The sequence below is a fragment of the Thalassophryne amazonica genome, chromosome 1 (assembly GCF_902500255.1).
Source record: "Thalassophryne amazonica chromosome 1, fThaAma1.1, whole genome shotgun sequence".
NCBI lineage: Eukaryota > Metazoa > Chordata > Actinopteri > Batrachoidiformes > Batrachoididae > Thalassophryne > Thalassophryne amazonica.
In genome coordinates, this window is record NC_047103.1 from 133,933,819 (window position 1) to 133,959,558 (window position 25,740).

The 25,740-nt window shown below is 44.4% G+C and overlaps 1 long non-coding RNA gene across 1 annotated transcript; it reads left to right on the forward strand.

Annotated features, from left to right (window-relative positions):
• Positions 1 to 2,641: 2,641 nt before the first annotated feature.
• Positions 2,642 to 21,924, forward strand: LOC117520434. The gene is made up of 3 exons (XR_004563648.1): positions 2,642 to 2,652; positions 20,848 to 20,851; positions 21,792 to 21,924. It is a non-coding gene; the product is annotated as an uncharacterized LOC117520434 (long non-coding RNA).
• Positions 21,925 to 25,740: the final 3,816 nt, after the last annotated feature.

The window sequence follows — 25,740 nt, forward strand, 5'->3', positions numbered from 1 at the left end:
TCTCGCTTTTCAAACCGCGATGGCCGACGTTTTTTAACTTTGCGCTGCACAGCCGAAACTCCGGTAAATATTACAACGGTCTCTAACGATGGGGCAGCGCCTAAGAAGGTAAAATTATACATAAATCGTGTAAAACTTCCTCTACTGCTCGACCACCTGGCTGGGGCAGGGACGTAGGCAGAAATCATAAAATGGGTGGTCCCAGAAAAAATCAGATGGGCCCAACCTTTGGGGTTGTAGGTAAGGTGTAGATATTATTATACACCATTTGAAAAAGTGTGCCTTGTTTGGACATTGCAAGCAATGTTATCACTTAGCCTACAGCACTGGCAAAGTGAGCACACAGACGCAACACGTCAGACACAAGTACTCTTCATGGATAATGCAAGCTGCAGTGCAGCGCCACGCGCACACACACACACACACACACATTCAGTGCAAGTCTGGTAGCCTGCTTGGCTCTGTCTAAACCCAAAACGTCAATAGGTACACTCAACAAAAATATAAACGCAACACTTTTGGTTTTGCTCCCATTTTGTACGAGATGAACTCAAAGATCTAAAACTTTTTCCACATACACAATATCACCATTTCCCTCAAATATTGTTCACAAACCAGTCTAAATCTGTGATAGTGAGCACTTCTCCTTTGCTGAGATAATCCATCCCACCTCACAGGTGTGCCATATCAAGATGCTGATTAGACACCATGATTAGTGCACAGGGGTGCCTTAGACTGCCCACAATAAAAGGCCACTCTGAAAGGTGCAGTTTTATCACACAGCACAAGGCCACAGATGTCGCAAGATTTGAGGGAGTGTGCAGCTGGCATGCTGACAGCAGGAATGTCAACCAGAACTGTTGCTCGTGTATTGAATGTTCATTTCTCTACCATAAGCCGTCTCCAAAGGCGTTTCAGAGAATTTGGCAGTACATCCAACCAGCCTCATCGGGTCGTCCTCATCGGGGTCTCGACCTGACTCCAGTTCGTCGTCGTAACTGACTTGAGTGGGCAAATGCTCACATTCGCTGGCGTTTGGCACGTTGGAGAGGTGTTCTCTTCACGGATGAATCGCGGTTCACACTGTTCAGGGCAGATGGCAGACAGTGTGTGTTGCGTCGTGTGGGTGAGCGGTTTTCTGATGTCAATGTTGTGGATTGAGTGGCCCATGGTGGCGGTGGGGTTATGGTATGGGCAGGCGTCTGTTATGGACGAAGAACACAGGTGCATTTTATTGATGGCATTTTGAATGCACAGAGATACCGTGACGAGATCCTGAGGCCCATTGTTGTGCCATACATCCAAGAACATCACCTCATGTTGCAGCAGGATAATGCACGGCCCCATGTTGCAAGGATCTGTACACAATTCTTGGAAGCTGAAAATGTCCCAGTTCTTGCATGGCCGGCATACTCACCGGACATGTCACCCATTGAGCATGTTTGGGATGCTCTGGACTGGCGTATACGACAGCGTGTACCAGTTCCTGCCAATATCCAGCAACTTCGCACAGCCATTGAAGAGGAGTGGACCAACCTTCCACAGGCCACAGTTGACAACCTGATCAACTCTATGCTAAGGAGATGTGTTGCACTGCATGAGGCAAATGGTGGTCACACCAGATACTGACTGGTATTCCCCCCCCCCCCCCCCCCAATAAAACAAAACTGCACCTTTCAGATTGGCCTTTTATTGTGGACAGTCTAAGGCACACTTGTGCACTAATCATGGTGTCTAATCAGCATCTTGATATGGCACACCTGTGAGGTGGGATGGATTATCTCAGCAAAGGAGAAGTGCTCACTATCACAGATTTAGACTGGTTTGTGAACAATATTTGAGGGAAATGGTGATATTGTGTATGTGGAAAAAGTTTTAGATCTTTGAGTTCATCTCATACAAAATGGGAGCAAAACCAAAAGTGTTGCGTTTATATTTTTGTTGAGTGTATTTAAATAAGGTATTGTTTCAAAAGTCCTTTAAAATAAAAATTCTAAATATATCCGCAACATGAAAACAGGTTGGCTCAGCAGCCAAATTATGAAATTGATAAACAATGTTGGGAAGGTGTCGTAGCACGGACCCACAACAGGGGGCGCAAATGAACGGACAATGAGTAAGCCAAAAGGTAACAATTTAATGTTGTGATAATACACAACGAAACGTGTCGTAATTGTCACAGTCAATAAACACCAGGTGATGTGTGGGCAGGCTCGAAGATAGAAGACGCCCGACGAGAGAGAAGCCGCGTCCCACACGGCTTCCACCACCAACGGTCTGAAGAACACCGGAGCCGCCAAGTCCCGAGTCCCCAGGTGGCCTCTGTCTTCGACTGTCGACCCTGGTACTGCTGGCAGAAAGCAGAAATATGATGTGTGAGTGTGAGTCCGCACACTCAGTAATTTACAGTCCAGACACCGTTAGGAGGGAGCACCTCCACCTCCAAATCACACACACTCGTGCAGCTCCTGTTTGTCCCTCTTCTGGGTCTTCACAGGAATGCGACTGCACACAGAACAATGTTAGACAACGTATTAGTCAGCAGAGAAATTACCTTGGTACTGGTAGTCGATTTCTCGGCGGGGAGGTGGAGTTGCAGTCCGGCTTTTATGGTGGTGATGATAAACGAGTGACAGCTGGTGCAGAGGATGAGTGACAGCTGTCACTTCCTCTGGGTCTGGCGCCCTCTCGTGCTTGGAGCCCGCACTCCAAGCAGGGCGCCCTCTGGTGGTGGTGGGCCAGCAGTACCTCCTCTTCAGCGGCCCACACAACAAACAATGGAAACTATGGCTCAACGGCCAAATTAAAAACCATCAGAATGGACACCAACATGATTCGTGGCAGTTGCAATATAATATTAACAATTAGGCCTATTTAGAAGAAAAAAGTAATTAATGGTCTCACACTTACATTTGATGAATCCTTTTAATGCTACAGCAGGAGACGACGGGGTTTTTTGTTGAACTCTCTTATCACGTCATCATAGTCCAACGTTTCGGTCAGTTCTCTTTCAAGGGAAAGCACGGAGAGTGATTCGGTCTGTGAGTTAACATGGATGTTCTGGTGGACATTTTTATCCGATTAACAGTAGAAAACAGCCGTTCGACAGTGCATGTTGTTATTGGCATTGTGATGAGGGCCCGCAGAAGACTATTTATTTGAGGAAAAAATGTGGTCCCTCGTTTATTGCCGGCGTTATGTTCTAAAAATAACCCGCGATAAGCGAAATCCACGAAGTAGTCAGCGCTATTTTTTACAATTATTATAGACGTTTTAAGGCTGTAAAACCCCTCACTACACATTTTATACACTTTTCTCAAACAGGCATTAAGATTTTCTCACTTTTCTCTCTTGTGTAAACACACTCTTTTTTCTTCTGTGGGAGAAGATTATAAACAGACACACGCAGAACACAATGCGCATGCTCTCCCTTCGCTCACTGCCTCTGGAGGTACGGATGCGGGACCCGCAAAAAAATCCAAGTCCTCTCTTGGTGGCTACGGAGCTCTGCGGCTGCGGTCAACATCCGCATCAAAACAGCGAGCATAGTCTCTGGACCTGTTGCCAGATTTGGCGCAATTCCGCACAGCAGACAGGAGGGCGGTGTGATTGGCCCGCTGCTGCATTTACCAAGCCCGCAGAAAGCGCATCGGAGGCAGTGAGAGCAATTGCGGTGATGCCGACCGGTGCCGCGACTGGCCCGCCTGATAAGGACGCAGAACACAATGCGCTGTTAAAAAAAGAAGCATACAAAATTGCACTAAAAAAATCTGCAAAACTGCGAGGCCGTGAAAGGTGAACCGCTTATAGCGAGGGACCACTGTACTCTGAAAATGAATTAATAAAAATCACAGAAGATGAACCAGATTTTTTTTGACAAAATTTATTAATTGTTGCTCAGTGCTAATGCAATACCATATCATAGGAATACAATGAGGCAACAACAGGTGACTGTCGAGTGTCGACTCAGCCTTCACATTGGATGGGGCGGGCCTGGCTGACAAGTGGGTGGGCCCAGGCCCATCCAGGCCCACCACTGGCTACGCGTAAGGGCCGGGGTAGTGAATTTTGAGTCAGGAGCCTGTCTGGGGTATATTTTCGAAGCGTATAAAGCAACCCTGAGTTTTTCCATGTTACCCTCAATTGAGCTCCACACCCCGAAAGTGACTTTGTGCACATATGACTGAAGCGTTATGTCCACCGTGGTCGCTGCTTATTTGAGAGGGGATGTTTTAGCGGATCCTCAGACAATCCGTGCTGAGAACAAAAAACATTTTCAGATTACATGGACCGGTTATGCCAGCTCTCTGTATAAAGTGACCTTCGATAGATATCCTGCTGGGATACCCACTACGGCCAGGATGACCTTGGAACGCATCCACGGTAATCAGCGGGCCGTCGTAGAAGCCCAGGTACCAACGTGGGAAAAAAATGTTTTCAGCATATGGGGACAGAATCAGCGGGGTTTTTAGGCAGTGGCTGGAATATAAAGACATTATCGGAGTCGGAAGAAACCTGACCCCTTTATTTTGTTAAGGGCAATCTGGCCACTCCCACCCCGCCCGAATACATATATATATATATATATATATATATATTCATCAGCGGGCCACGATGTGCTACCATTCGACAACCGACATCATGACTCAAGCTTTCACATCAGCTCACATTCCTCCAGCTTCACCCCCACCAGAGGAGGACGTCGATCGTGTGAGTCATTACACCGGCTACGAGGAAGAAGGCTGCTCGCAGGACCTCTTCACCTCACCGCCAGAATCCTGGCCTGGTTACCGCGAGCTTTCCTCAGTTGAAGCATCGGTGATGTGGGGCGAAGAAGCCCAAGGGGTGTACCCTTGGTCACCATCTGTAATTTTAGACGACGGACCAGGATCACCCCCAAGTGTTTACGTAGGGGGTCAACCTACAGCTCCGGCGGAGGTCTGGGGTGAAACATCCCTCCCACCCCACCTGATACAAGAAGCGCTGTGTGGCGAGACGTGCGTCACACCAGTCATAGGTGGCCAGCCGGACGGACTTCTCTCCAACAAATTTTTGAAAACAACGAAACTGGCCATCATCCATCTGCTGGCAGGAGTGATTGCGAATTGTAGAAAGGAACTCTGTTACGGCTGTCAGGTCGAGCATCCGAGTCAGACGCAGCACGAACGCCTGGAAGAGGTATCTGAATTCTTTTACCCAATCAATTTCTATCGTGTGATAAAAAGCCTCTGGACGGAGCGGTTTATTCCTGCAGTGCTCAAATTGCTGGCGAGCCATTACATATTTCCCTCACCGGCGAGAGTCCAGGGTGTGGCTGAAAACATCTTGAACGAGCTGAAACACTGTGATAATTTTGGTGGAGTGCTGAACCAGATATCCAGCTGTTTGGAGCATGAAAATCCCACTCACATTCGTGAAATGGAGGATGTCTGGCACGGCCTGATCTGATCATCACCTGCAGAGCTTTTTGCTTTATATATATATATATATATATTTGTCAACGTCCAATTTATCATGGGAAATTATCTGATTAATCTGTGTCGAGGTGTAAAGGATCGTTATGTCATTCGTGAACTGTCGCATCTTTTGAATCAGGCTGTCACACGTAGGCTGAACTATATTACAATGTCTTCTGTATTGGAAAGGGTGCTGGACTCTGTTAAAAATCAGGCCGCTCCAGAGTTTTGGGAGGAAAACGTGCTAAGAACCGTTTCGCAAATAGCGGATAACTCTGCCTACATTGTCTTACGCAGGATTTCCGTTATGGTTACTGACAATTTTCCTCGATTTAATCCCTACCACTTCTTTACACTGTACACATTTATCATGGACGTCCTTTGTCACAGTGTAAGACAACAACTCCTGGAGAGATCCTCCAGTCCTGACCGTCCTACAGAAACTTAATACAGCGATTTGTCTGAATAATGGCGGGATGTTTTACACCGAACCCTGCAGATGATTAAATAGTAACTTCTTTTTCTGTTTTTTTTTTAAATGAATGATAAAAATGTGTAAAACAATAATTTCTCTGTTTTTTGACTTGCATGTGTTTGTAATAAAATTATATATATATATATATATATATATATATATATATACATACATACATACATACAAGGTCTGTCAATAAAGTAACGGTCCTTTTTATTTTTTTCAAAAACTATATGGCTTTCATTCATATGTTTTTACGTCAGACATGCTTGAACATGCGCATGCGTGAGTTTTTCCACGCCTGTCGGTGACGTCATTCGCCTGTGAGCACACCTTGGGAAGGAGTGGTCCCGCCCCCTCGTCGGATTTTCATTGTCTGGAAATGGCGGAATGAAAAGGACTTTTTTTCCATCAGAATTTTTTCAGAAGCTGTTAGATACTGGCAGCTGGAAACCATTCGAAAAATGTATCTGGCTTTCGGTGAAAATTTTACGGGCTTCACAGAGAATAAGGTCTGTTACTACAGCTTTAAGGACGCTCTGCGCACCGCGCTCCAAGCTGCGACGACGCGGCACAAGCCACCGGACCATTTTTAAACGGATGGCTCTGTGGATACGAGACTGTCGTGTGCTCTTTCTCTGGTTATCACAAGAGCTGGACATCAGCCATTTTCCAGCAGATTTCACTTTTAACAAGAGATTTTGTCATGGAAAGCCGCACGGAGGCTTCGCGCGTAAAGACCGATTCGCTTTGGAAGCGAGACAAAGGAACACCTCCGTTTCGGCGTGTCAGAGGACAAGTTTGGACATGTCCAGCTCTCCACAATTTCACTGATACTTACTGGACTGGTAAGCATTGAAAGCCGAGATAGACATGTCCAAACTTGTCCTCTGACACGCCGAAACGGAGGTGTTCCTTTGTCTCGCTTCCAAAGTGAATCTGCCGGAAAATGGCTGATGTCCAGCTCTTGTGATAACCAGAGAAAGAGCACACGACGGTCTCGTATCCACAGAGCCATCCGTTTAGAAATGGTCCGGTGGCTTGTGCCGCGTCGTCGCAGCTCGGAGCACGGTGCGCCGAGCGTCCTTAAAGGGGTCCTTAAAGCTGTAGTAACAGACCTCAGTCTCTGTGAAGCCCGTAAAATTTTCACCAAAAGCCAGATAAATTTTTCGAATGGTTTCCAGGTGCCAGTCTCTAACAGCTTCTGAAAAAATTCTGATGGAAAAAAAGTCCTTTTCATTCCGCCATTTCCAGACAATGAAAATCCGACGAGGGGGCGGGACCACTCCTTCCCAAGGCTTGCTCACAGGCGAATGACGTCACCGACAGGCGTGGAAAAACTCATGCATGCGCACGAGGGTTCAAGCATGTCTGACGTAAAAACATATGAATGAAATCCATATAGTTTTTGAAAAAATAAGAAGGACCGTTACTTTATTGACAGACCTCATATATATATATATATATATTGCCTGTTTTTTGTCATTCACGTACTTGATCGCTTACATGATGGCTGAAGAAAGATTGATGAGAAATGTGTATTATGACCCTTCAAATCCTGGAAGCTTCGGCAGTGTGGAACGTTTACAGAAGGCTATCAAAGCCGAATCCGGGGTTAAACCCTCCAGGAAAGATGTGGAGTATTTCTTGTCCGGGGAAGATGCTTACACTTTACATAAACCCGCAAGGATGAATTTTATCAGAAATAGGGTGTTTGTTACAGCCCCTATGAAACAATTCCAGGCTGATCGCTGCGATATGCAAGCTTTATCAGCTCATAACGACGACTATAAGTATCTCTTAACAGTCATAGACATATTTTCAAAAAAAGCATAAGCCAGGCTTCTCAAAACAAAAACAGGTCGTGAGGTCTCAAACGCTTTCGCCACCATTTTACAAGAGTCCCACAGAAGTTGCAGACTGATGCTGGGAAAGAATTTTTCAACATGGTTTTTTCAGCCCTCATGAAAAAAAAAAACAGCATAAAACATTTTTCAACTGCCAGTGATCTGAAGGCCTCAGTTGTTGAACGCTTTAATTGGACACTAAAAACCAAGATGTGGAGGTTTTTCACTGCAAACAATACACGTCATTACATCGACGTGCTGCAGGATCTGCTTAAAGCCTATGATGCGTCTTATCATAAAAGCATTAAGATGAGTCCGAATGAGGTTAATGCTCAAAATGTCGATCAAGTGTTTCAAAATTTGTATGGGACTTTTCCCCTATGCATAAGGCCTATGAAGTTTAAATATAAGGTTGGTGATATAGTCAGGATCTCCAAGCTCAGGGGAGTTTTTGATAAAAAAAAATCAACAGAGTTTTACAGATGAAATGTTCACAGTGTCAGAATGTATTCCACATTTCCCACCTGTGTATAAATTAACGGACTATGACGGCAAGATCATTTAAGGTTCATTTCATGAACCAGATTTGCAGAAGGTTAAAATATCAAAAGACAAACCGTATCAGGTTCAAGAAATGATTGGTGAACGTTTTACCAAGGGGAAGAAATTTGTATTTGTCAGATGGAAGAACTGGCCTGAAAAATTTAATTCCTGGGTTCCTGCAGACCAAGTGATGGCCATATAAATGTGACGACATTTATCTTCAACCGACATATGAAAAATGGATCGGGACCTGAGACAAGGATTTTATGTGACTCTGCCTTCAAACGCCAGCCTAAAAGTATTCCTGGATAACACGATTTCTTGCTACCAGGTGGACTTGGCTTGACACCTGGATTTAGAGGGAGAGTGGGTTATGGCGCTGACAGAGATTTCTTATCCTCACACTTGGTTAAATATTCCGGAAAAGCATTGCTGTACGTTTCAGGTGAAAAAAATTACAGGTCCTCCGTCCAAGAACAAAATATCCATTCACTCAACTTCTTTTGAGGCAGGATATTATGACAACTTTGACCTTATTGCAACACAGATAAACTCTCATTTGAAGAATATAGATCCCAAGATCTCTTTAAAATATGACAATATTCAAAAAGATTTTGTGTGGGAAGGAGACCGTACCTGCCACGTACATTTTGAAACCCCAACGGCGTACATGCTGGGGTTACAGCCTGATAAGTGGTTGAGATGCAGGCCTGGGGCCGTGACCTCCCCGCGTTTCCTTGACATAAAAGGCGGGTTATATCATTTTTTCTGTTACACAGACGTTGTTCAGGTTCAGACGGTGGGTGACAGTTTTGCTCCTCTGCTCGGCTGTTTCGAGATCCAAGGGAAGTTTGGAGAAATTATCGCGCAAAGATTCAACCCTGCTTATTATATTCCAGTTTCTAAAAGACATATTGAAAAGATACATGTTGAGATTCATACAGATCAAGACGAGCCCGTTAAATTCACATACGGGAAAGTGATTGTCACGTTACACTTTAAACCGACGGGTTAAAAACAATGCAACCTGATATTTATAGATTCGTTCCTTATTATGAAAATCAGGTCGGTCACGGTTTTTCAGGCATCCCTGTTATGTACGGGAAAGGTTTGGGTAACATATTTTCAAAATTATTCAATTTCGTCACGCCTTTATTTAAACAAGGATACGCGCTTACCAAACCTCACCTGAAAAACACCGCCAAAAATATTGCGTCCGATGTGGCGAGCCGTGTGGTTAAAAGGGTGTCCCGTCCTCAGGAAGCCGGCGTGCAGGAAGGATCTGGGATCATGGTACTCTCGCGATGCCCCAGGAAACGCCCTCCCGGGAACGCATAGGCAGGGGTAAAAAACGAAGAATCTCGCACAAATGTGAGACAGTCCGCCGGAACGCCAAGAAGAGAAGACCGTCTTGTGATATTTTTTCTTAAGGATGAGCCTGTTACAATATAATTCACCCGAGTGTGCCATGAGTGAGCTAGACCTGTTTACCGTCCCAACGACACAGCTCTCGATAGAGGACAGTCAGTATGTGGAAATAACTCAGATATCGGCACTGACTGACACCGGGCTGATCGAATTTTTTATCCCCGGAGATGGAGAAAGATACCTGGATTTAAATAACACGCCGATTCATCTCCTGGTGAAAATTACAAATGTTGACGGGAGTAATCTGGCTGCTGATGCCAGCGTGGGGCTAATAATTACCCCCTGAACACAATTTTTTCACAGGTAGATGTCACTCTGGGTGACAGGTTAATTTCGTAGTCCAGCGGCACACATCCTTACAGGGCTATGATTGAAACATTACTGAACTTCTCAGCTGAATCACTCAAATCTCAGTTCACAGCAGGCCTTTTTTCAAAGACACGGCAGGCGTGATGGATTCAATCGTGACGGCTGATGATGGGCCCAACGCTGGTCTAGTGAGCAGAGCGCACCTCACTGCTCGGTCGAGAGAAATCCAGCTGCTTGGTCCGTTACACGCAGACATCTTTTTCTGTGAGAGGTCATTGTTAAATAATGTTGACCTTAGAGTTAAGCTGATTCGCGCAGGTGACGCTTTCAGCCTGATGTGTGCTGATAACAGCACTTGTAAGTTAAACATCCTGGGAGCATCTCTTTTTGTTAAAAAAGTCTCAGTCTCCCCAATAGTTCGTCTCGGCCACAATGTGGCATTATTGAAGAAGAACGCCCTGTATCTGTTATCACGGATTAATGTGAAAACCTGTGTTATCCCTCACAATTCCAGAATTTGCAATCAGGAAAATCTGTTTCTGGGGGTCAAGCCGAAATACGCCGTCCTGGGTATGGTGAACCACAATGCTTTCAGCGGAAAAAGGGATTTATCCTCGTTTAACTTCCGAAACTACGATGTGGAATATGTGGCTCTAAGCAAAAATGGGAGACAGGTGCCTTCTAAACCCTTCCAACCACAATTTAACAACGGGATCTCTGTCAGAGAGTTTTATAATTTGTACACAGCCACAGGGAGACATTTGAAGGATCTTCCTCTCTGTATAACTCGTGACGATTTCCCACTGGGATACGCCTTGTACGCCTTTAACCTGAGTCCGGAGGAGGATACAGGGGCATTGTCACTGGTTTCTACTGGCAGTCTAAGGCCGGAAATGCGTTTCAGAGTGGCGACCCTGCATACGATAATGCTAGTGGTCTGTGCTACGACTCCATTCTGGAAATTAACTCCAAACGGCAAGTGTTGGTTGATTTTTACTGAATCATGAACACCCTCGAGTTGGAGGCCGTGATGAGGCATTTAGCAGGAAACATTTTCGGAGGAGTGTAGGTCTGTGATGAATTAGATCGCATCAAAGCGAAACCACCTGCTTTTTTCATAGTAAATAAACACCCGAGGCATTTACCGGGTGAACACTGGCTGGCGATCACTGTTGAAAAAGATGGTGGAGCTACGTTTTTTTGATTCCTTCGGATTTAGCCCGGACTTCAACCTGTACCCCAAAGGTATCCTACAGTATTTGGAAAATCAACGTGGGATTACAAAGATTTTCTATCATAATAGACAGCTACAACATGAAATGTCAGATGTGTGCGGGCAGCACTGTGTCTTTTATTTATCTAAAAGAGCCTGCGGGCTGTCCTTCAAAGATGTACTGTCTTTATACACCCGCAACACTGTTAAGAACGACAATATGGTTTTTGAATTTGTGAAGGAATATCAGCAATGTACCAGAACAGGCTGTAAGAGCTTGTGTAGTGTTCATGTTGTTTTCATGCGTTTAAAACCTGTTACAATTTACACTGAATGAAATTGCTGTAGACTGTTACTTTTGTAAAGATTTTTATTGTGGTGATAAACATGCTGCATAACAGCAAATTATACATTAAATAAATGATTTGTACAATAACAAGGTCTGCTTCTTTTATTTGAAAACTCTGTGATCTTCTTTCATGCTGGAAGTGTCACCGGCTCTGATGCCTGGGTATCTCTGACCATGTTGCTGATCCGGTTAGCCTCAAAAAGCAGTGTTTATGTGGGAAATTCTTCCCAAATGATCGGCTTCATCTTTTTTTTTTCTTCTTGCTGGGGGATTTGCTTGCAAGCGGTGACTCATCCGGCGATATACTTTGGCTTTTTTTAATTTCTGCAGTTCTTTGCGGGCTGCAGGGTTTGAAATGCAGGTCACAGGAATATTATATTCATTCAAAACAGTAAGAAAATGGCCTCAGCCTGTTGGAGGGTTGGATTTTTTGAAGGAAGAGCTGAGATATTTCATGAGATCGATTGCATGGGAACCCTTAACTGCCTGCCCGTTATAAATAAATTCACCCGATGCGGTCCAAGTAGCATTATCTGCGGAAATCTTCCTCATAATATACTCTGCGTTCTTACGGTCTCTCGAGAGCAGGTTCTCTATCACCTCCCTCGTGGTACCCGTGAACTCCTCCTCTTTCGGTGTAATAACGGACTCCTTTTCAGAGGGTGAAACACGTGCCCGCTTTTCATTCTCCCCCTGCCTGATAAGCATTAAATAACGCTGCAGGAGAGCCTCGTATTTTTTAATTTTCTCATAAGGACTCTGTCCATCCTTGGCTATAACTGCCCTCATTTTAAAATCCAAATCATTTTCAGCGGACTGTCTGATGTCTGTACCACCAGGATTCAACCGTTGCGTATTTGAGGTCATCTGTTCAAATTGCTGGGGCGTTAACAGAAACATCTTCTGAGTCGATTTTGATGTAATTTATCCTCGTATGAGTTGAGTAATAATCGGCAGTGCAGCAGCCAGTAGTGGCAACAGGAATCCTCCAGTCTGTATTAGACTCCTGCATTTACTCTTTAAGCTGGTCTTTTTAGCCGCCAAAAGCCGTAAAGCTTTTCTCCTTCTTTTCAGGGTGCTGAATTGTCTCCTGTTCAGGACGATATTACCCTTTAAAATATTCAGAGCAATCTCAGATAAGGCACGCAGAAGGTCGGGAGCCGCCGTTCTCAAAATGCCTTGACGCTGATGTAGGCTGCCTTTGATAAGAGTTTTAAGAATGTTGGCGTTCCTTTTTAAAAGTGAGCTCATGGTCTCCTGCTGGATTTTGCAATATAAACAGCCGGCCACTGATTTTGAACAACCCTGTTCTCAATCTAAACCGATCTGGGCAGTTTTGTGTACAGTCCAGGAATAAATATCCGTATGGTTCGCTGGTTGCTGTTATGTGCAGACGCGGGTTGAGGAGCGGACCAGCATCTGACTGAACCCAGCGCTAAATAACCAGAAAGCGGTTCCAAAAACAAAAGAAATTTATTTCCCTCTTGTGCAATACTTTGTGTACAACATAAATGTGCGGTTGTCTGGCGAGGTGAAGGACGGCATGCTCTCCAGCGCCCAAATGGATCAAAGCTCGACGCTTCTGGACCCAGACTCACCGCCGAACACCCCCCAGGTGGATACGACAAACTGACTCTGTGAAGGATGGAAAAGGTGAGGTACGTCAACAGAGCTACAACAAATATCCTTCAGAGGCACACGCTATCAGCAACACATTCAGGTCTGAATTTAAGCTTTATGTAAATGAGCAGCTTCTCACAACTGGTGGAGGATCATCATTCCGTACGCCACAGCAGTGAGAAGCAAACTGCACAATTCTCATCAGTGTTCAAATATACTGCGTAACAAAATACCAAATTACTGTTAACACTTATTCAGACAATCATCACCTCTGATGTGTGCTGACAGCATGTGTCCCTCACCCGTCCTCCTTCACAGGCACGATGTGTCAAACCCTGGCGCGGTCCTCAGCGTCTCACAAACGAATGTCACAAGGTCGAGTTCCCGGCAATTCTGCTCGAATCACTCATGGCTTAAATGCAGAACGCCATCTCATTTGCACGTGAGCATCATCCACAGGTGCTGCTAATAATGCTGATGAGGGTGAAGGACTCTTCTGCCAGCACCTTCTCCACAGACAAAAAACCAGTTTGCATACCACCTGGAGAGCAAAGAAAAGAAAACAACACCAAACTGTCCAGCCAAACCCCCCAACACACAACAGTTGCATCTTCTAAGCTGTCCAAAAAATATTGTTTTTTTTGGAGGTGAACATTTGTTGAGCTAAATTATTCATCTGCAGCTTATCACGTGGGATTTTAAAGAGCACCATATAGTTTGTGTTGAGACTGATTGTTTTGCTGTATTCCCCTGATGAAACACATTCTGAGTTATTAAAATTATCGACATATTCCTATGGTGTCTGTACTGTGTAAATACTCTCACAACTCCGGGGTCATCAGCTGCCTGAAAAATGAGATCGTCCAATATTATCAGGTGAGACTGACCAGAAGGAAAAAGGCTTTTGTCTTCGAAAGAATCAGGCAGACCTTGCACAGTTGTTTTTATTCTTCGCCCTCAGTTCAGAGTACATGGGTTGGAATGAGGTGTAAATCGATACAATATTTTCCAGCACATCTTTCATTACATGATCACAGTTCTCCAATAATAATTTAAAATAAAATGGTAAATGGACTGCATTTATATAGCGCTTTTCCATCTGCATCAGACGCTCAAAGCGCTTTACAATTATGCCTCACATTCACCCCGATGTCAGGGTGCTGCCATACAAGGCGCTCACTACACACCGGGAGCAATAGGGGATTAAAGGCCTTGCCCAAGGGCCCTGAGTGATTTTCCAGTCAGGCGGGGATTTGAACCCATGATCTTCTGGACTCAAGCCCAACACCTTAACTTACCTTAAGGGTAAAACGACGTTACATCAACATAATGAATCTGTTCACCCTGACCTGACGTGTACCGCAGATGCGCAGGGGCTGTCCGTCCCCCGTACAAAGAGTCTGTTGGTCCGAGGGGTTTCAGGGCTCGGTACTGCTGGAGAAATTGTCGGACTGTCTGATTATTTTTTTTTTATGTTATTCCATTCGTGCTCCCAGATAATGGTAAGACTGACACCCTCCATCACCCGCAAAGCTGCTAATTTCATCTGACACACTGCGTACAGCTGACCGAATGTGGTGTTCAGAGGAGGATTTTTTTCATGGGCCAGAAAACAGGTTGGACAACCGTGATAAAAGCAACCAAGGAATTCCCAGACATTTTTCACCCCGTTAACCTCTGCATAACCATCAACGGTATACGCCCCCAGCTTTTTCTCACCCTGGTTCAGTGCGTGAGCGAATATAATATTTTAGTTCTCCATTTCCCATTCTAACCATTGAATCGAACCATTTGAAACTCTTTTATACTGTTGGCAGTAATTGTCGGCTGACGGTAAGGCCAATGTATTAGGTGGAAGAAAGTTTGTTTTAAAAACTTTCAACTTTTCATTCAACTTTCTAGTGCAGCTGAAAGGGTCCACGCATGTTTCGCTGACAAATTCCTTCATAAATTTAGTGCATGCTGCTGCGAGAATTCTAGTGTCATTATCGCAGTACATCATTGCCTCCGCTTTAAAATCGAAAACTGAGTTCTGTTTGGTTTTGTACCACGCATCAAATTCCCGTTTTTCTGTCTCAGACATTTTCGCCACGCCATACACAGCGGGATCAGGATATGGGCCGATATAATCCAAATTTTTTGCTGAGTTGAACAGTTGCGGAAAGTAACCTTTCCGCATACCCGCTTCCACTTCGATACCCATAGCTTTTGGCATTTGAGCGAGGCGCATGGTTAAAAATGACAGCGAATCAATGTACTTCTGCCTGAATGCCCGATCGGACATTTGCTGAAGTTTACTCCCTGACATAATCAGTTCAGGAGTGATACCCTGACTGATTAAATATTGCAGAAAGAGATAACCGTCGAATCCTTTAGAATTATGCGCTATGAAGATGTGATCCTTGAATTTCTTTGCTCTAAAATGTTTGAAAATTTCAGCAACGCAGTCAGTCCCCCATGCTTTCCAGATGCAGCCAGTCATTGTCTGGGTGCTGACATAAAACGGGACGTGTTCTCCGACATCATTCATAAATGTTTCAAAGTCATAAAGTACATATTTGTCAGAATAAGACTCTGCTGGTTTGATTGGTGTCATATAGCACAAGTGGGGCTCGTCTGTCTCCTCAAGCTTTTCACTGCATATCAGACATGACGAGTGCTTACAGATGTGAGGGCTGCTTTTTTAAGAGAAGGGTACATAATAATACTCTCTTCTGCATTTAAGACATATTTTCCTGTAATCACACAGGCTTACAGATTTACCTGCGACAGGTCGCAACCTTGGTTCTTTATGCCTGACATAGCATAGCTCAGGCCGACAGTTCTTGTTACAATCAGCGCAGGAAATAGGGTGTTTATCATTGTCTCCACAGTCAGGGGTCTCGCATACACCACAGCGCCGTGAGCAGGAGTGCCCCCGCTGACACTCATATCCGATAAAGCAAAAATCACAGAAATATTTCACCCCCAGGAACTGTTTCATGTTCATGATACCGTAATAATGGTTTTTGAAAAGAAGTAGAAATGCTGTTTTTTCAGGGGAGTGATTAATCTGCACTGTCTGGAATTTGGATAGCTTTCTTTCCCCGTCAGCTCTAAAAAAAAAAAAAAAAAACACCACAATTTTGCAGTCGAGAGCCAATTCAAATTTTCCAAGGTGGTCAAACGACACGGGTGTGCTCGTCGATAATCCAACGGAACTTTGTAACTCATACGCCCTGGCGGTGGCTTTCTGGGTAGTGAGATGTCGGTTTAATAATTGGATGAGATTTATTGCAAAACATAGCTGATTATCAACATTACGCACAATGTTGAGACACTGGGCCTTTTTCACTATCAGCTCATCATCGAGAAGGCTGGTTATTTTATGTTTATAACCCCCACCACTGGGATTATGCACGACTTGAACAACCAATTCGAGCGAGCTGTCAGATAACACATTCGCGTTTGATTGAACAAGGCGCTCGAGAAGATTTTGGAACCCAGCCAAATCACCATCGGCGTCGCATGTCCTGATAAGAGCCCCCTGATTGTGGAGACTTTTACCTCTAATTTCTGCCTGTACAATGTCACCCTCCCTGGCATATGATAGTGCTCTTTCAACAGAGCTTTGAAAGGTGGTCATGACACCACTGTAAAACTGAGCAAAGTCTGGGGTATCACCTGTTGCAGGGAAATTTAACATTTGCTGGATTTCCACATTATTAAACCTGTTTCTGGTTGTAACAAGATTTCTCCCTGCCCGGCTCATGACAGGTGCTCCTCCCACACGATCCCTGCTCTGATGGTGTGATTATAATTCACTGCGCAGAAGTGATGACGTTCCCGGTCTCTTGTCTTCTCCCCTTGAGGAGGAAACCGTGCTGATTGGAAGGGGGGGTTGGTGAGGAGGCTCCTGGTATTTCACCGTCCAAGCCAGTTTCGACGGCCCGGGTTTAAAGCCTCTGTTAACTGTGTCAGACGTATTTGGTTTTGGAATTCGGCCTGATTAATACGGTGCGGGGATGTTCTCTGGTGAATCATGTAGGGGATCTCCAGGCTGACACGTATCATTTAAAGCATTATTTATTTCTGAAATTAAGGCGGTGAGATAAGGATTCACTCCTGCTTCAGGTGACCTATCTTGACTGTCCTCTGACATATTGAAAAACAATGAAGAATCAGTATCCCTCTGTATGTGAGTTAATACCAGTTCAGCTGTGATGAATGTGCTAAACGAGGTCTGGATCTGGAGGTTGTTTGAGCGCCAGTCAACAGGTCTCCTCCTTCTCTGGGAGTTGCTCAACGTCTCCTGGCTGAAATATACAGATTTTACGTGTTATGAATAAATTATCTCTTAATTACATGTCATGTCAACAGAACGCTTTTGCAAATACTCTCCAAAGAACGCAGCTAGGGATCTATCCTCGGGCGTCAACGGCTGCCTCCACCCCCCCGAAGGTTTGACTGAAGGAGTGGTCTGCACTGGTTCTGTAACACAGACATGTACGTGAATTTTTAAAGTATAGGGTATGCAACCTTATACAGACTTAAACAATAAATATTATTGCTTACCGGCTCTGTTAAGCTGTTCAGGAACGTTGTTCAGGGTTGCTGAATCAGTACCAAAAAGTAAAATAATTATTAGGGATGATAGAAAATAAAATATTACACAAGTTCACTTTTCATTAGAAAGAAAGTTTTTATGAATGGAGGGTAATTTACCTGGCACCTCTTCTTTAGGCTTGAATTCTAAAAGTGAAGACAGAGAAAAAGAAAGAGAGAGAAAGAATTATATGCGCTCCTCAAATGCTAAAAAAATAAATACATACACAAATAAATAAATAAATAAATAATCTGAGATAATTACCTCCCCGGCTGGCGCACGTCCGAAAAAGGTTTGTAATGTCCGCGCAGATTTCTCTAAACACAGAGCAGATATACGACTTTATTTACACAACTCACTTTTAAATAATCGGTAATAACATATAAAATAATTATCAGGCTAGACAATATATATATATATGTATATATATATGTATAAATAATAATTAGGTAAGACAAAAAACAAGATAATTATTATTAAACAGGCTGCAAAAATGAATTTAAAATCAATTTACAAAATCTACTCACTGCAGAATCTGCTCACGCTTGAAGCTTCAATTTCTAGTTGGAAGTGATGATTATTAACATTTTGAGAGTATAGACCCGCAAATATAACCCCTGGCAAAAATTATGGAATCACCGGCCTCAGAGGATGTTCATTCAGTTGTTTAATTTTGTAGAAAAAAAGCAGATCACAGACATGACACAAAACTAAAGTTATTTAAAATGGCAACTTTCTGGCTTTAAGAAACACTATAAGAAATCAAGAAAAAAAATTGTGGCAGTCAGTAACGGATACTTTTTTAGACCAAGCAGAGGGAAAAAAATATGGAATCACTCAATTCTGAGGAAAAAATTATGGAATCATGAAAAACAAAAGAACGCTCCAACACATCACTAGTATTTTGTTGCACCATCTCTGGCTTTTATAACAGCTTGCAGTCTCTGAGGCATGGACTTAATGAGTGACAAACAGTACTCTTCATCAATCTGGCTCCAACTTTCTCTGATTGCTGTTGCCAGATCAGCTTTGCAGGTTGGAGCCTTGTCATGGACCATTTTCTTCAACTTCCACCAAAGATTTTCAATTGGATTAAGATCCGGACTATTTGCAGGCCATGACATTGACCCTATGTGTCTTTTTGCAAGGAATGTTTTCACAGTTTTTGCTCTATGGCAAGATGCATTATCATCTTGAAAAATGATTTCATCATCCCCAAACATCCTTTCAATTGATGGGATAAGAAAAGTGTCCAAAATATCAATGTAAACTTGTGCACTTATTGATGATGTAATGACAGCCATCTCCCCAGTGCCTTTACCTGACATGCAGCCCCATATCATCAATGACTGTGGAAATTTACATGTTCTCTTCAGGCAGTCATCTTTATAAATCTCATTGGAATGGCACCAAACAAAAGTTCCAGCATCATCATCTTGCCCAATGCAGATTCGAGATTCATCAGTGGATATGACTTTCATCCAGTCATCCACAGTCCACGATTGCTTTTCCTTAGCCCATTGTAACCTTGTTTTTTTCTGTTTAGGTGTTAATGATGGCTTTCGTTTAGTTTTTCTGTATGTAAATCCCATTTCCTTTAGCTGGTTTCTTACAGTTCGGTCACAGACGCTGACTCCAGTTTCCTCCCATTCATTCCTCATTTGTTTTGTTGTGCATTTTCGATTTTGGAGACATATTGCTTTAAGTTTTCTGTCTTGACGCTTTGATGTCTTCCTTGGTCTACCAGTATGTTTGCCTTTAACAACCTTCCCATGTTGTTTGTATTTGGTCCAGAGTTTAGACACAGCTGACTGTGAACAACCAACATCTTTTGCAACATTGCGTGATGATTTACCCTCTTGTAAGAGTTTGATAATCCTCTCCTTTGTTTCAATTGACATCTCTGGTGTTGGAGCCATGATTCATGTCAGTCCACTTGGTGCAACAGCTCTCCAAGGTGTGATCACTCCTTTTTAGATGCAGACTAACGAGATGTTAGTTTTGGGGATGAAAATTTACAGGGTGATTCCATAATTTATTTCTCAGAATTGAGTGAGTCATTATTTTTTTCCCCTCTGCTTTGTCTAAAAAAGTAACCGTTACTGACTGCCACAATTTGTTTTCCTGATTTCTTATAGTGTTTCTTAAAGCCAGAAAGTTGCGATTTGAAATGACTTTAGTTTTGTGTCATGTCTGTGATCTGCTTTTTTCTACAAAATTAAACAACTGAATGACCATCCTCCGAGGCCGGTGATTCCATAACTTTGCCAGGGTTGTATAACCAAACTTTGAAAATATCCCTTTTAACGCGGATGTGTGGAGATCTCTCAGAGCGACTGCTTCGACCCTGTTTTCCGGCTAAATGAAGATTATATTTGTCCCTCACCCTCTTACAGGGAGCTAAAACGTTTATTCGCTCCAGAAAGGTCAGAGCTGTAATCATCACTTCCCGGTACTGTATGCATATCAAACACTGCTACACGGATCTAAAATGTTTATTCGCTCCAGACAGGTCAGAGCTGTAATCATCACACCCACAGATCAAACAGTGCTACACGGATCTAAAATGTTTATTCGCTCCAGACAGGTCAGAGCTGTAATCATCATACCCACAGATCAAACAGTGCTACACGGATCTAAAATGTTTATTCGCTCCAGACAGGTCAGAGCTGTAATCATCACACCCACAGATCAAACAGTGCTACACGGATCTAAAATGTTTATTCAATCCAGACGGTTTTTGCACTTATTCAAAGGTCACTTTATACAGAGAGCTGGAGTTACCGGTCCATGTAATCTGAAAATGTTTTTTGTTCTCAGCACGGATTGTCTGAGGATCCGCTAAAACATCCCCTCTGAAATAAGCAGTGACCACAGTGGACATAACGTTCCAGTCATATGTGCACAAAGTCACTTTCGGGGTGTGGGGATCGATCGATGGTAACGTAAAAATTCAGGGTTGCTTTATACGCTTCAAAAATATACCCCAAACAGGCTCCTGACTCAAAATTCACTACCCCAGCCAGGTGGTCGAGCGGTAGAGGCGGTTTTACATGATTTATGTATAATTTTACCTCCTTAGGCGCTGCCCCATCATTAGAGACCGTTGTAATATTTACCGGCGTTTCGGCTGTGCAGAGCGAAGTTAAAAAACGTCGGGCCATCGCGGTTTGAAAAGCGAGATATTCCACCTCAGCACCAGCTTTAAAGGGAGACGCACATGTGCACGCGCACACATCACCCGCAATGAGCATTTCTGTCAGAACCATTTTTTAAAGGGTTAATCAAACAGGGCTCCCAGACTAAACAATTGTTTAATTAATTAAATAATTACATTTTTAAAGAATTAAATAATTACATTTTATAAATCTTTATTTTTATATAATATTATAGCGTCAGAGACTCATGGAAGTGGTGAACCCCAGTCGATGCAAATTGGGCAGACATGCCCATCCATGCTCAGACTAGCATTCAATGCAAATTAGGCTGATATGACACCTGTGTGTGAACTAATTATGGATGGGCGGGACTCCGGAGGCGGGTTCACGCTGATTGGCTGTGATGTCATAGGGGAGGGGTTAGGGGCGGGCTCACGCTGATTGGCTGTGACACGTCATAGGGGCGGGATTAGGGAGGGGTTAGGGGCAAGGCTTAGTGACAGTCGATTCTGATTGGCTGTGACACGTCATGGGGTGGGATTAGGGGAGGGGTTAGGGGCGGGGGTTAGTGACGTAGTCGATTCTGATTGGCTGTGATGTCATCCATCAAACTTTTGACAAGAGGTGGGGTATTATTCTCTCTCTTGTATGATATTACATGATTTAAATTGACATGAAAATTTGTAGTTTCAGAAGTGTCCACATTGCTAGAGAAGCATCTGAGTCCTTGCATCACAGAGACGTCCAGGATATCTGGGATCAACTGTGAGGCCCCACAGGCAGCGTTCTGCCAGACAGTTTGACGCAGGTGACTGTTGTCACCAGAGACCACCAGCTGACCATGTGGCTGGAACTGAGGGTTTTCAAACTTTTGGATGCTGAGTCGAGCAGTTCCCAGTCTGGCAACATGAACAGCCTTGTTGGGTAAATCTTAAGCCACACTTTTTTCTCTCAGATAAAATACTATTTAGAGTAAAACAGAAATCATCAGTATTTACAAAATTGATTGTGTTAATTTTGTAAAATCAATATGAACACAGAAATATGAATATATTAATGATACACGGATGACACAATAAAACATAAAGGCTTATTTAGATTTTGTCATCCATGTGAGGCTGAAACTTGACAACACTGCTCAATTAAACGTACAGATTGCAAACACATTATAATCATCAGTTAATGTAAGTAGCAATAAGTGTATAGTTTTATATACAAGGTCTGTTAGAAAAGTATCCGACCTTTTTATTTTTTGCAAAAACCATATGGATTTGAATCACGTGTGATTGCATCAGCCAAGCTTGACCCTTCGTGCGCATGCGTGAGTTTTTTCACGCCTGTCGGTTGCGTCATTCGCCTGTGAGCAGGCTTTGTGTGAGCAGTGGTCCACCCCTCTCGTCGGATTTTTATTGCGAATAAATGTCTGAACGATCTGGAGCTTTGCTGTATCAAATTTTTCCAGAAACTGTGAGAGACCTCCAGGTGGACACCATTCGGAAAATTTAGATGGCTTTCAGGGACGATTTTATGGGGATTACACAGATTAAGGAGTGCTCCAGCCGGTTTAAAGACCGCCCACAGCATCTGAGAGCGCGGCGCACTCCGAGCGCCGATCGACAGGCTGAAACCCTGCTGAAACAACCAGATCATTTCCAATGAGAAGGCTTTGTTGATCCAGGACGTCGTCTGACTTCCACAAAAATGGCAGAAGACGTGGACATCAAGACTTTTTCGGCACATTCCACTGTTACAGGAGTTTTTTCATGGAAAGAGAAGCGGAGGGATGCGCCACCGTGCCGCTCATGGCGCGGCACAAAACCACGTCCGTGTTAGTCTCACAGGACTGCTTTCAGATGGCTTTCAGACGGCTTTCGATGGCTTGTCAGTCGTGTGACTATCCGAGAAATTGTGCATGAGCTGGACATGCCAGAACATGTCCTGTGAGGCTTCATCACGGCATTGCTTTGCGCCATGCAGCTCCGCCGCGACGTGCGGAATTCCTCCCCACGTCTGTCTCAATGTGCCGAAAAAGTGCATATGTCCACGTCGTCCGCAATTCCTGTGGAAGTCAGATGACGTCCCGGATCAACACAGCGTCCAGTGTGGAAATGAATGGCACATTTCACTGTTGCAAGAGTTTTTGTCATGGAAATCAGGCAGAGTTACAGTTTTCTGTTCAACAACTTTACATTTTAGATTTTTATCTACATAGAGAGCTACACCCCCTCCTTTTTTTCTAATCCTGTTTATATTAAACATGTTGTAGCCTTCAATCTGTACTTTATTAATATCAGTGTTCTTTAGCCAAGTTTCTGTTATAGCAATCACTTTAAAATGTTGTTTTAAATCACTGAAGAACTCTTTAATTTTTCCTAATTTGGATTTTAAACTTTGATTATTGAAGTGTATAATGGATAGAGCTTTATCGGATACCAGTCTTATACTTCTCAAGTTCTTTCAAGTCCTTAATCATCCTGGCTGCTCCATTTTGGTCTCTGATCCATACATTTCCATTCCTTGTCCATGTTCCAGTAATAATCCTCTGTTTTCTCAGCAATCTTGCTTCCCATGCAATGTCCCCATTCTTCTTTGTGAGCTGTTCGTTTATAAACACATTTGTGCCGTTTAGATTCTTGGCATACATTAGGACATTGCTCTTTGTGTTCCTGCTGATGAAACGCATTACAATAGCAGGTCTCATTTTCTCTGACTTTCTGGGTAAAGTGTGGCAAACGGATAAGTCCTCCTTACGAATGTTTATGTTTTTACTGTTCAAAAAATCCACCACCCGTTGTTCCAGCGAAAGTAGCTCCTCCTGCGGAGCATCCTCTTCCTCCTCGACATGAGTGCTCGACATGAGTGCTTGGTGTACTTGGACAATGTCCTCGTCCATGGGAGGTCCTTCGAGGCTGGTGCTGGGAAGGATTGCTGCTGCCGGATTGAAGTTGCACCCAGAGAAGTGTCACTTTATGCAGCGGGAGGTGGAGTTCCTTGGCCACAAAGTGAACAGCGAAGGCATCAGCACGCTCCAGGTGAAAATTCAGGCTATCAGGGACTGGCCAGTCCCAGATAACCAGAAGCAGCTCAAGAGTTTTCTTAGACTGGCCTCTTACTATCATAGATTCGTGAAGGGTTTTTCCTGTATCAGAGCCCCCCTTTTCCGTCTCCTCCAGAACAACCAGCCTTTCGTGTGGACACCAAACTGTCAAGAGACATTTTCTACCCTTAAGCAGGCTCTCACAAATGCCCCTGTTCTCACCACACTGGACCCCACTTTGCCATTCTTTCTGGATATGGATGCCAGTGATGTGGGAATGGGAGCAGTGTTGGCGCAGGTGGGTCCTGAAGGGGAGCAGGTGGTGGCATATTTCAGCTGCGTTTTCAATAAGAGTGAGAGACGCTACTGTGTGACCAGATGTGAGCTTCTGGCTGTTGTTTTGGCTGCCCGGCACTTCAAGTATTATTTATGTGGCGTGCCCTTCACAATCAGGACTGATCATGCAGCCCTTCAGTGGCTGGTATCTTTCAGGGAGCCGGAAGGCCAGGTTGCAAGATGGCTGGAGGAGCTGCAGTCTTTTCACTTCAGTGTCGTGCATCGACCAGGGGCCCAGCACGCAAATGCTGATGCCCTGTCCCGGCGTCCATGTGCAGTGGACGGCTATAGCTATTGTGACCGCAGGGATGCCAGGGAAATTGAACTCAGGGGGGAGGGGTCGGCTGCTGGGGTCGGCTGCTGAACAGACATGCTGCTCTCTAGAGGTTGTTGGGGCTGCAGATTGGGCCTCTCAGCAGGAAGACGATAAAGAGTTGAAATCTGTGCGGCAGTGGGTTCAGAGCGGGGTCATACCATCCTGGGAGGGGGTGATGGGCCTGTCAGGGACTGTTAAGGGCCTGTGGAGTAAGTTTAGCACGTTGCGCATGCTAGATGGGGTGCTCCAGTGGGTATGGAAGGAGCCTGTCACCAGAGAAGAGAGATGGCAGGTAGTGGTCCCCAAAAGCCTTAGACAGACAGTACTGAAGGCATGTCATGGGGGTACAGGCTCAGGACACTTTTGGAGTACTAAGACCCTCCGTCGGCTGCACCAGGGGTTTTACTGGGGTCAGCATCACCATGATGTCGAGGATTTCTGTCGGCGCTGCGATGATTGTGCAGTCTATAAAGGACCCTTTGATCAGTCCCGGGCCCCTCTACAGCAACAAGCAGTTGGGGAACCCATGGAGAGGGTAGCGGTGGACATCATGGGCCCCTTTCCAGTGTCTGACCGCGGAAATAAGTATGTGCTCTGCGCGATGGACTACTTTACAAAATGGCCAGAAGCTTATGCTCTGCCAGACCAAGAAGCAGAAACAGTGGCAGACGCCCTGTTGGAGGGCATGTTCAGCCAGTTTGGAACACCTGACATAATCCACAGTGACCAGGCCCGGAACTTCGAGTCCAAGTTTTTCACAGCTCTGTGTGACCAGTTGAATGTGCAGAAAACACGCACCACACCGTTACATCCACAGAGTGATGGCTTAGTGGAGTGTTTTAACTGCACGATGCAGCAGCAGCTAGCAATCCTTTCTGCCACTCACCAGTGCGACTGGGACAGACACATTCCCCTGGTCTTGATGGCCTACCGCTCTGCTGTCCAGAGCTCTACAAACTGCACCCCTGCCATGCTGATGCTGGCTAGGGAAATCTGGACCCCAGCTGAGCTGGTTTTTGGGCGGCCACCAGACACAACACGGGACCCACCAGGACCAGAGTATGCAAG